Genomic DNA, 10506 nt, shown 5'->3' on the forward strand with positions numbered 1-10506 from the left:
ATGCCTGGTCAAAATACAAAAAAAATCACCTCTTTGTTGTGGAATTATTTCAACAGAAATGCAGACAACTGGTGTCAAGCCATGTGTTGCCTTTGTCAAGCTGTAATAAGTAGGGGTAAGGACGTTAACCACCTAGGAACATCCTCCCTTATACGTCACCTGGAGCGCATTCATGAGAAGTCATTGACAAGTTCAAAAACTTAGGGTGACAACGGAAGCAGTCCACTGACCAGTAAATCCCTTCTTCGTCTTGTACCCAAGCTCCTGCAAACCACACCACCAACTCCCTCAGTGTCAATTTCCTCCTTAGACAGGAACGCCAATAGTCCTGCATGCAATGTCACTGGCAAGTCTGACGAGTCCTCTCCTAACTGGGATTCCTCCGATGCATCCTTGAGTGTAACGCCTACTGCTGCTGGCGCTGCTGTTGTTGCTGCTGGGAGTCGATCGTCATCCCAGAGGGGAAGTCGGAAGACCACTTGTACTACTTCCAGTAAGCAATTGACTGTCCAACAGTCCTTTGCGAGGAAGATGAAATATCACAACAGTCATCCTGCTGCAAAGCGAATATCTCAGGTCTTGACAACTATGTTGGTGTTAGACGTGCATCCGGTATCTGCCGGTAGTTCACAGGGACTTAGAGAATTGCTTGAGGTACTGTGTCCCCGATACCAAATACCATCTAGGTTCCACTTCTCTAGGCAGGCGATACCGAGAATGTACACAGACGTCAGTAAAAGAGTCACCAGTGTCCTAAAAAATGCAGTTGTACCCACTGTCCACTTAACCACGGACATGTGGACAAGTGGAGCAGGGCAGACTAGGGACTATATGACTGTGACAGCCCACTGGGTAGATGTATTGCCTCCCACAGCAACAACAGCAGTGGCGGCACCAGTAGCATCATCTCGCAAATGCCAACTCATTCCTAGGCAGGCTATGCTTTGTATCACCGCTTTCCATAAGAGGCACACAGCTGAAAACCTCTTACGAAGACTGAGTAACATCATCGCAGATTGGCTTACCCCAATTGGACTCTCCTGGGGATTTGTGACATCGGACAATGCCACCAATATTGTGCATGCATTACATGTGGGCAAATTCCAGCACGTCCCATGTTTTGCACATACAATGAATTTGGTGGTGCAGAATTTTTTATAAAATGACAGGGGCGTACAAGAGATGCTGTCGGTGGCCCAAAGAATTGCGGGCCACTTTCGGCATTCAGCCATTGTGTGCCGAAGACTGGAGCACCAGCAAACACTCCTGAACATGCCCTGCCATCAGCTGAAGCAAGAGGTGGTAACGAGGTGGAATTCAACCCTCTATATGCTTCAGAGGATGGAGGAGCAGCAAAAGGCCATTCAAGCCTATACATCTGCCTACGATATAGGCAAAGGAGGGGGAATGCACCTGACTCAAGCGCAGTGGAGAATGATTTCAACTTTGTGCAAGGTTCTCCAACCCTTTGAACTTGCCACATGTGAAGTCAGTTTAGACACTGCCAGCCTGAGTCAGGTCATTCCCCTCATCAGGCTTTTGCAGAAGCAGCTGAAGAGATCGAAGAAGGAGCTAAAACGGAGCGATTCCGCTAGGCATGTGGGACTTGTGGATGGAGCCCTTTATTCGCTTAACCAGGATTCACGGGTGGTCAATCTGTTGAAATCAGAGCACTACGTTTTGGTCACCGTGCTCAATCCTAGGTTTAAAGCCTACGTTGTATCTCTCTTTCCGGCAGACACAAGTCTGCAGATGTTCAAAGACCTGCTGGTGAGACAATTGTCAAGTCAAGCGGAACATGACCCGCCAACAGCTCCTCCTTCATTTTCTCCCGCCACTGGAGCTGCCAGGAAAAGGATAACATTTCCAAAACCACCCGCTGGCGGTGATGAAGGGCAGTCAGGAGCGAAAACTGACATCTGGTCCGGACTGAAGGACCTGCCAACGATTACTGAGATGTCGTCTACTGTCACTGCATATGATTCTGTCACCATTGAAAGAATGGTGGAGGATTATATGAGTGACAGCATCCAAGTAGGCATGTCAGACAGTCCGTACGTATACTGGCAGGAAAAAGAGGCAATTTGGAGGCCCTTGCACAAACTGGCTTTATTTTACCTAAGTTGCCCCTTTCCAGTGTGTACTCCCAAAGAGTGTTTAGTGCAGCCGGTAACCTTGTCAGCGATCGGCGTACGAGGTTACTTCCAGAAAATGTGGAGAAGATGATGTTCATCAAAATGAATTATAATCAATTCCTCCATGGAGACATTTACCAGCAATTGCCTCCAGAAAGTACACATGGACCTGTGATGGTGGATTCCAGTGGAGACGAATTAACACTCTGTGAGGAAGGGGATGTACACAGTGAAAGGGATGAGAAATCGGACGATGAGGAGGAGGTGGACATCCTGCCTCTGTAGAGCCAGTTTGTGCAAGAAGAGATTGATTGCTTCTTTTTTGGTGGGGGCCCAAACCTACCAGTCATTTCAGCCAAAGTCATGTGGCAGACCCTGTCGCTGAAATGATGGGTTTGTTAAAGTGTGCATGTCCTGTTTATACAACATAAGGGTGGGTGGGAGGGCCCAAGGACAATTCCATCTTGCACCTCTTTTTTTTATTTTTTATCTTTGCCTCATGTGCTGTTTGGGGACTATTTTTTAAGTGCTATCCTGTCTGACACCTCAATGCCACTACTAGATGGGCCAGGTGTTTGTGCCGCCCACTTGGGTCGCTTAGCTTAGTCATCCAGCGACCTCGGTGTAAATTTTAGGACTAAAAATAATATTGTGAGATGTCAGGAATAGACTGGAAATTAGTGGAAATTATGGTTGTTTAGATTAATAATACTATAGGATCAAAATTCCCCCCCAAATTCTACGATTTAAGCTGTTTTTGAAAAAAAACACCCGAATCCAAAACACACCCGAATCCAACAAAAATTCTTAAGGGAGGTTTTGCCAAAATGCGTCCAAATCCAAAACACGACCGCGGAACTGAATCCAAAACCAAAACACAAAACCCGGAAAATGCCCGCTGCACATCTCTAGTTATTTCTTGACTAGTGTTACCTGTCATTCCAATATTTTCACCAGGTAGTATACATGTTGATGGCTTGGTGTAGGAGGTAGAAGTGGGATCTGTAGACAGCTATTTGGTAATAGCTGCATATGGGGTTTGGTAAAGAAAGACTTGATGTTTTATTGCTGACTTTATGTATTGTGGATGTCTTTTTACAGAGTTAAAATATTTCTGTGTATAATAAAGATTGCAAAGTTCATTAAACACTAAAGTAGAGTATACACTTATCAGCACACACAGTTGTCACTCACATATCACAATTCTGATACCTTAGCTGAAGCAGGTAATGATATAACAGCATGAACAATCACTACAGCAGCATAATACTCCATGACTTTGGTGATTGAAGGCTTGCATGAGCATGACCACACACCCATGAGTGCCACAACACTGTACATGCAGCTTCCTTAATGACTCCTCCTATACAGGGTCCCCAGTTCACATTATACTCTGACAGTATCTCTCTCCAAGCTTTGAAACCTCTACCCCTAATAGTTTATATTAACAAAGGTACATCCCACTGTTATAAAACAATGATAAATAGTTTAATCCCTGCAACAGGGTAAAGCCAAAGATCAACAGCTACGCTAAGCAGTTTAAGACAACAATCAACCTTTCAATACAGAACATTATCAATTACAAGGTTTAGGTATCATTAATTACAAAAGTGCACAAGTAGATAAATTATAATTATGTGTCTATAATTTCTTCCCAAGTCTGATAAATTATTTTGTTATACAATCTAAGTCATCAGTAATTACCATTGTGTGCTACAACCCATAGTATTTACAATATATGTTATAGTTATGCACTATTAAATTATATATTTAAAATATTAAATATAATAATTTTTACTTAAATAACTTTTTGTCCTTCTACTTCTCCGCAATCAGTGGACCAAATAAAATCAGTAAGATATTTGGATTCTATATAAGGACTCCGTGGCAGTGAGGTGGCACCATTTCTAACTGCCCACGCTGCAGTGCTGGTTGCTGGGCTGTGCTGTGTCATGGCCAGGGTTTGCTGTGCTGTGTATACCCACTCTAGTGGCAGTGCTGTGTCCATCCACTACCTGTGTCCAGTTGTTGCTGCTGCTGCTGTGTCCATCCACTTCCTGTGTCCAGTGACTGCTGGTGTATCCATTCACTCAAGTGGCTGTGCTGTATCCAGTGGCTGCTGTGTTGTGTCCATCCACACTCTGGGGCAGATGTATTAACCTGGAGAAGGCATAAGGAAGTGATAAACCAGTGATATGTGCAAGGTGATAAAGGCACCAGCCAATCAGCTCTGATATGTAAATTAACAGTTAGGATCTGATTGGCTGGTGCCTTTATCACCTTGCACATATCACTGGTTTATCACTTCCTTATGCCTTCTCCAGGTTAATACATCTGCCCCTCTGTGTCCAGTGATTACTGCTTTGTCCATCCACTCCCTCTGTCAATCCTCTCAAGTGGCTGTGCTGTGTCCAGTGGTTGCTGTGCTGTGTCCATGCACTCCCTGAGAACCAAACCCGCCCGAACTTGAGGATCCAAGCCAGTATGCGAGTCAGGCTTGGTTCTGCGCATCTAACTCGGATCCGAAAACATGGCAAAATGTCATCATCTCACAGGTTTTGGATTCTATATATAGTCCTGGTGATCGGCACCATCTTCACTCTGGACTTGGAGAGTGCACAGTAAGGACATGTTCCTTCTGTGCTGTGTGCTGTTAGGGAAGGAGCAAGCAGGGAGAGCACAAAGGGGGCGGGAGAGAGCAAAGTGGGCAGGAGAGCAAAGGGGCAGGAGAGAACAGAGGGGTTGTTTTGGAGGGGAGTTGATTTTGGTGTGCTGTCACTGTGTAAGGGCTCTGCATAGTAGCATACTGTGGCTGTGTATGTATAGGACCGGGTGTTCTCTGTCTATAAGAGGCTGTGTACTGCCGTACACTACTGCTATATAACCTCTGTGTGTTATCCAAAGCTAAAAAAAATATATTTTTATTGATGCGTTACTCTGATTACTAGTACAGGCTGCTGTACATTACTGCTGTATATCCTCTGTGTACGATCCAGAGCAAAAAATATATTTCAATTGGTGAGTCACTAAGTTATGACTACCAGTAACGCCGTACACTACTGCTATATATCTGTGTAGATCCAAAGCCAAAAATATATTGGTGCATCACTCTGACTGCTAGTGCTGCGGCTGCCATACACTACTGCTATATATCCTCTGTATGTGATCCAGAGGGATGCGGTCAATATCTCGCTGGACGGGATCCCGGCGGTCAAAATACCGACGCCGAAATTCCGACCGCCGCAATCCTGACATATTCTCCCTCCGTGGGTGTCCACGACACCCATAGAGGGAGAATAAAATAGTGTGCCGAGTGTAGCGAGGCACGGCGCCCGCAGTGTGGCGAGCGAAGCGAGCCCGCAAGGGGCTGCGCTCCGCTCACAACCCCTGTCAGGATTCTGTGGTCGGGATTCCGGCATCGGTATTTCGACCGCCGGGATCCCATCCAGCGGGATTTAGTACTGATCCCGATCCAGAACAAAAAATATATTTCTATTGGTACGTCACTCTGACTGCTAGTACTGCGGCTGTCGTACACTACTGCTATATATTTGTGTATCTGTGTGTGATCCAAAGCAAAAAATATATTTTTATTGGTGCATCACTCTAACTACTAGTACAGCAGCTGCCGTACACTACTGCTGTATATCCTCTGTGTACGATCCAGAGCAAAACATATAGTTTTCTATTGGTGCGTTACTCAGTGACGACTACCAGTACTGCCGTACGCTACTGGTATATATCTGTGTGTGATCCAAAGTCAAAAATATATTTCTACTATGTATTTGAAAGGGGTGCTCTGTCTGCTGTATCTGAAAGGGGTGATCTGTCCATCCATCCAGGGGCTCCACCACAGTGTAAAATTAAAATAATAAAAGGTAAAAACAAAAAGCCTAAAATCATAATTATAAAAAAATCTATTTTTTTATTTGTGTTGTACCCCAGTGTACTATACAATTTTTATTTTATTTTCATAAGTACTGTTACACTGCCAGTTAGACCACAGTATATTATTTCCTACTCATAAACGCATTGTGCGGTGCTGTTGGTGTAGTCAACCACAGTGTGTAATTATTATATATATATATATCTGTAACCACCAGTGTGTGATAGAAAAAATACTTCTACATATTTTTGACTCATTTGTGCGACACTGTAACTGCAGTGTGTGATAGAAAAAATAATATATATATATTTTGTTTTAAATTAATGTTTTGTGCTGTGTCATCCCAGTATACATCCAAGGACTGAAGCTGCTCCATTCATCTAGGGGTGTTTTGTCAGTCCACCCAAAATAAAAGACATAATTTTTTTTATATTTTGTGCTGTATCCTCACAGAATACATCCAGGCGTGCTCCATCCATTTCAGGGTGTGGTGTCTGTAGCTCATATTCTTATTGCAACTTATAGTCCTCTTTTCATAACTCTTCTTATCACCACATTTTAATTAATTAAAATTAATATTATTAATAATAATTATAAATTAGATGCATTTAAATTAAATTAATATAAATACTCTCCACACTTATATATAGTGAACTTTCTGCATATCAAAGATATCTTTGAGGAAATGAAGAATTTGATTCTAAATAAATAACATTAAATACATTAAAATAAATTGAAATTAAAATAAATGAAATTAATTAAATCTAGAATATTTACTTTTTTATTCTTCTTTGCCTTAATCACCTTTATGTGAACTGAAATCTTGATCCTTGCCTAATGCATTTTTTAGTAAATACATTCTTTTTTTTATATATTTTGTCCTCCCAGTATATACATCCAAGGGCTGATGCTGCTCCATCCAGCTACCTCTGTGCAACCTACTGGCCTGAACTGGATAACTGATGATTTTTTTGAAAAAATACAGATCCAAAACTAAAACCCGCAAGAGTGGTTTTGCCAAAACCAATCTAGATCCAAAACACGAAGGAGATGCAGATCCAAAACCAAAACACAAAACCCGAAAAATGGCCCAGTGCACACCCCTAGTTTATACACTCCAGTGCTGCTAACATATCTGCCCAGTGTCCATTCAGCTGACACATCTGTCCATTTTTCATACACTCCAGTGATGCTGACATCTGTCCAGTGTTTATACACTCCAGTGCAGCTGACATATCTGTCCAGTGTTTATACACTCCAGTGATGCTGACATTTGTCCAGTGTTTATACACTCCAGTGATGCTGACATTTGTCCAGTGTTTATACACTCCAGTGTAGCTGACATATCTGTCCATTTTTCATACACTCCAGTGATGCTGACATCTGTCCAGTGTTTATACACTCCAGTGCAGCTGACATATCTGTCCATGGTTCATACACTCCAGTGCTGCTGACGTATCTGTCCAGTGTATGTATACTCCAGTGCTGCTGACATACAGTTTCTGTGCAGTGTTCATATACAGTACTCCGGTGCTGCTGAATTATCTGTCCAGTGTTCATATGCTCCAGTGCTGCTGACATATCTGTCCACTGTTCATCCACTGTCCAGTGTCCATAGTCTCCAGTGCTGTGATGTATCTGTCCAGTGTTCATACACTCCAGTGCTGCTGATCTATCTGTCCAGTATCCATCCAATGTCCAGTGTCCATACACTCCACTGCTGCTGACATATCTGTCCTCTGTTCGTACACTACAGTGCTACTGACGTATCTGTCCAGTGTCCATCTCAAAAAGTTTTTAAATAGTTAAGAACTCGCGACATACTGTACAAAGAAGAGAACAACAAAAATAAGCCCCCCTATCCTTTATAACACAATAATATTTATTACCAAAAAAATGAAAAGCATTCTCAATACCCACTGACACATACTCTTACTTGATGAAAACCTAAGGAATAACCTACCAATGACACCAAAGGTCATCTTTAAAAAGCAAAGTATCTGAAACAACAATTAACCAAAAGCTTCCTTTCACCACAAAAGTCATGAATCATGCCTGGTGTCATAGAATGCCTGCGAGGAAAGATGGGTGGAGATGCCACACATGCACTGTATCCAGAGCCATTTCTAGGGCCAGGTGAGCTGAGCAATTACATGGGGTGCCTGCGGCCACTGTCTGCTGCAGATAATACTCCATGCGGTCTAGCCGTCCACATGGAACACTGTTGAAAATGTCCCACCCAAAATGGCCACCGCCTCAGAGAAGACACTTCTGAAGGATGTTAGATGACAATTTTAAGAGGGACAATTACTAGAGGCTAAAGAAGGAGGCAGGCACGAACAGCTCAACAGTAGCAGGACCATTGACCTGCAGAAGGGGGGGTTCGGACTCGGAGTCAGATACTGCAGCAGCATCATGAAACCCCTGACAACGAGCAGTTGCATGGCATAATTGTAAGGGGCATTACTACTTGAGGCATAATATGGTGTCAAGGGCATTACTGTGTGGGGCATAATTTGGTGCAAGAGGCATTACAGTGTGGTGCATAATATGGCGCAAGCGGCATTACTGTGTGGGGCATAATTTGGTGCAAGGGGCATTAATGTGTTGGGCATAATATGGCAAAAGCTGCATCTCTGTGTGGGGCATAATATGGTGCAAGGGGCATTTCTGTGTGGGGCATAATATGGTGCATGGGGTATTACTGTGTGGGGCATAATATGGTGTCAAGGGCATTAATGTGTGGGGATTAATATGGTGCAAGGAGCATTACTGTGTGGGGCATAATATAATGCAAGGGGCATAACTGTGTGAGGCATAATATGGTGCAAAGGGCATTACTGTGTGGGGCATAACATGGTGCTAGGGACATTACTGCGTGGGGCACAATATGGTGTAAGGAGCACTATAGTGTCAGTGTAAGGTAATTTTTTAACACCTCTTTTGGGCACGCACATTTTTATAATGTCTGTGAGGAGCATTTTTTAGAGTTCACACTGGAAGCCAAATTGTCTGGGGCCATGTTAGAGTTCAGGTTGCTGGCTCTGTTCCAGCAGGTCCTAGTGACAGCGGAGTCAGCTTACCTGTCTAAATATGGATGAGGCAGTGCCGGAGCACTATTCATTCAACAAAACCTCATTGGATTCCGTAGGAAATTTCTGTTTTTCCTGCTCATCACCAAACACAAGATAGAATTACAATAATCCTGCCTGACTTCAATTATTTTTCCCAATTATCTCAGAAGAACTGTGTGTAGTAAAATCCTTCTTTGATAAGCAATGAACAGGAGCAATAAGATTAGCTGACATTGCCACTGTTTACGGAACAGTACCAAAGCTATTGTTACCAGCCAACTCAGACTATGTGATACTGACATAGGATTCTTTAATGGTACTGTATTACTGACATATTTTGCTAATGAATACTAGCTAAATTATCAGTGATAATGATAATTTCCTCAAACATTTACTCGCAGCTCCTAAAGAATATTCAACATGTCTCACAGGGTCCTGTTTGCTACAGTTTGTTATTGTTATACCCCTTTCACACCGGAGCTTTAACCCGGTAATTTGCAGATTTTTAAGCCTTCCAAAACTTCTAGCTGCGGTGTGAAAGGGCCACCTTGAATTTACCGTTTTCAAAATACCGGTATTTTGAAACGGTTAAAAAGCAGGGTCCTACACGGTTCAGACCCGTTTCATTGTGCAGTGTGAAAGGCTCAGAAACTGTATTTCCAAGCCACAGAAGGTGATAGGCTGTCTCCATGCATGATGTCACCAGGCAGAAGCAGGAAATAAACTGGAGGAAACACACGAGAGTGAAGGGAGTGTTTTATTATACAGAATACAGTTTAAAATGGCAAATTGGAGTGATGAGGAGGTTAGGGAGCTGCTTAGGATCAGAGGGCATTAAGAAATATGTAGACAAATCACTGGGACAGTGAAGGATGCAGTAATCTACAAAAACCTGGTAAAGATGCTTGAAGCTACTGGGTTCCATCGTACGACTAGCCAAATTATTAATAAAAGGATTTTAATACCTACCGGTAAATACTTTTCTCTTAGTCCGTAGAGGATGCTGGGGTCACATTCAGAACCATGGGGTATAGACGGAATCCGCAGGAGACATGGGCACTTTAAGACTTTCAAAGGGTGTGAACTGGCTCCTCCCTCTATGCCCCTCCTCCAGACTCCAGTTATAGGAACTGTGCCCAGGGAGATGGACATTTCGAGGAAAGTATTTATTATTAAACCACGGTGAGTATCTTACCAGCTCACACCTCAGGTATGCCGCAGAACGTGGCATTCAACAGAATACAAGCCAACGGCATGATTGATTTCTGCAACATGCTGACAAGAACCGTAACACAACATGTGTGTAACCACAAGTAATAACTGCAGATACAGTACGCAGTCGGGCGGGCACCCAGCATCCTCTATGGACTAAGAGAAAAGGATTTACCAGTAGGTATTAAAATCCTATTTT

Source organism: Pseudophryne corroboree, chromosome 2, assembly GCF_028390025.1.
Source record: "Pseudophryne corroboree isolate aPseCor3 chromosome 2, aPseCor3.hap2, whole genome shotgun sequence".
Classification (NCBI taxonomy): Eukaryota; Metazoa; Chordata; class Amphibia; order Anura; family Myobatrachidae; genus Pseudophryne; species Pseudophryne corroboree.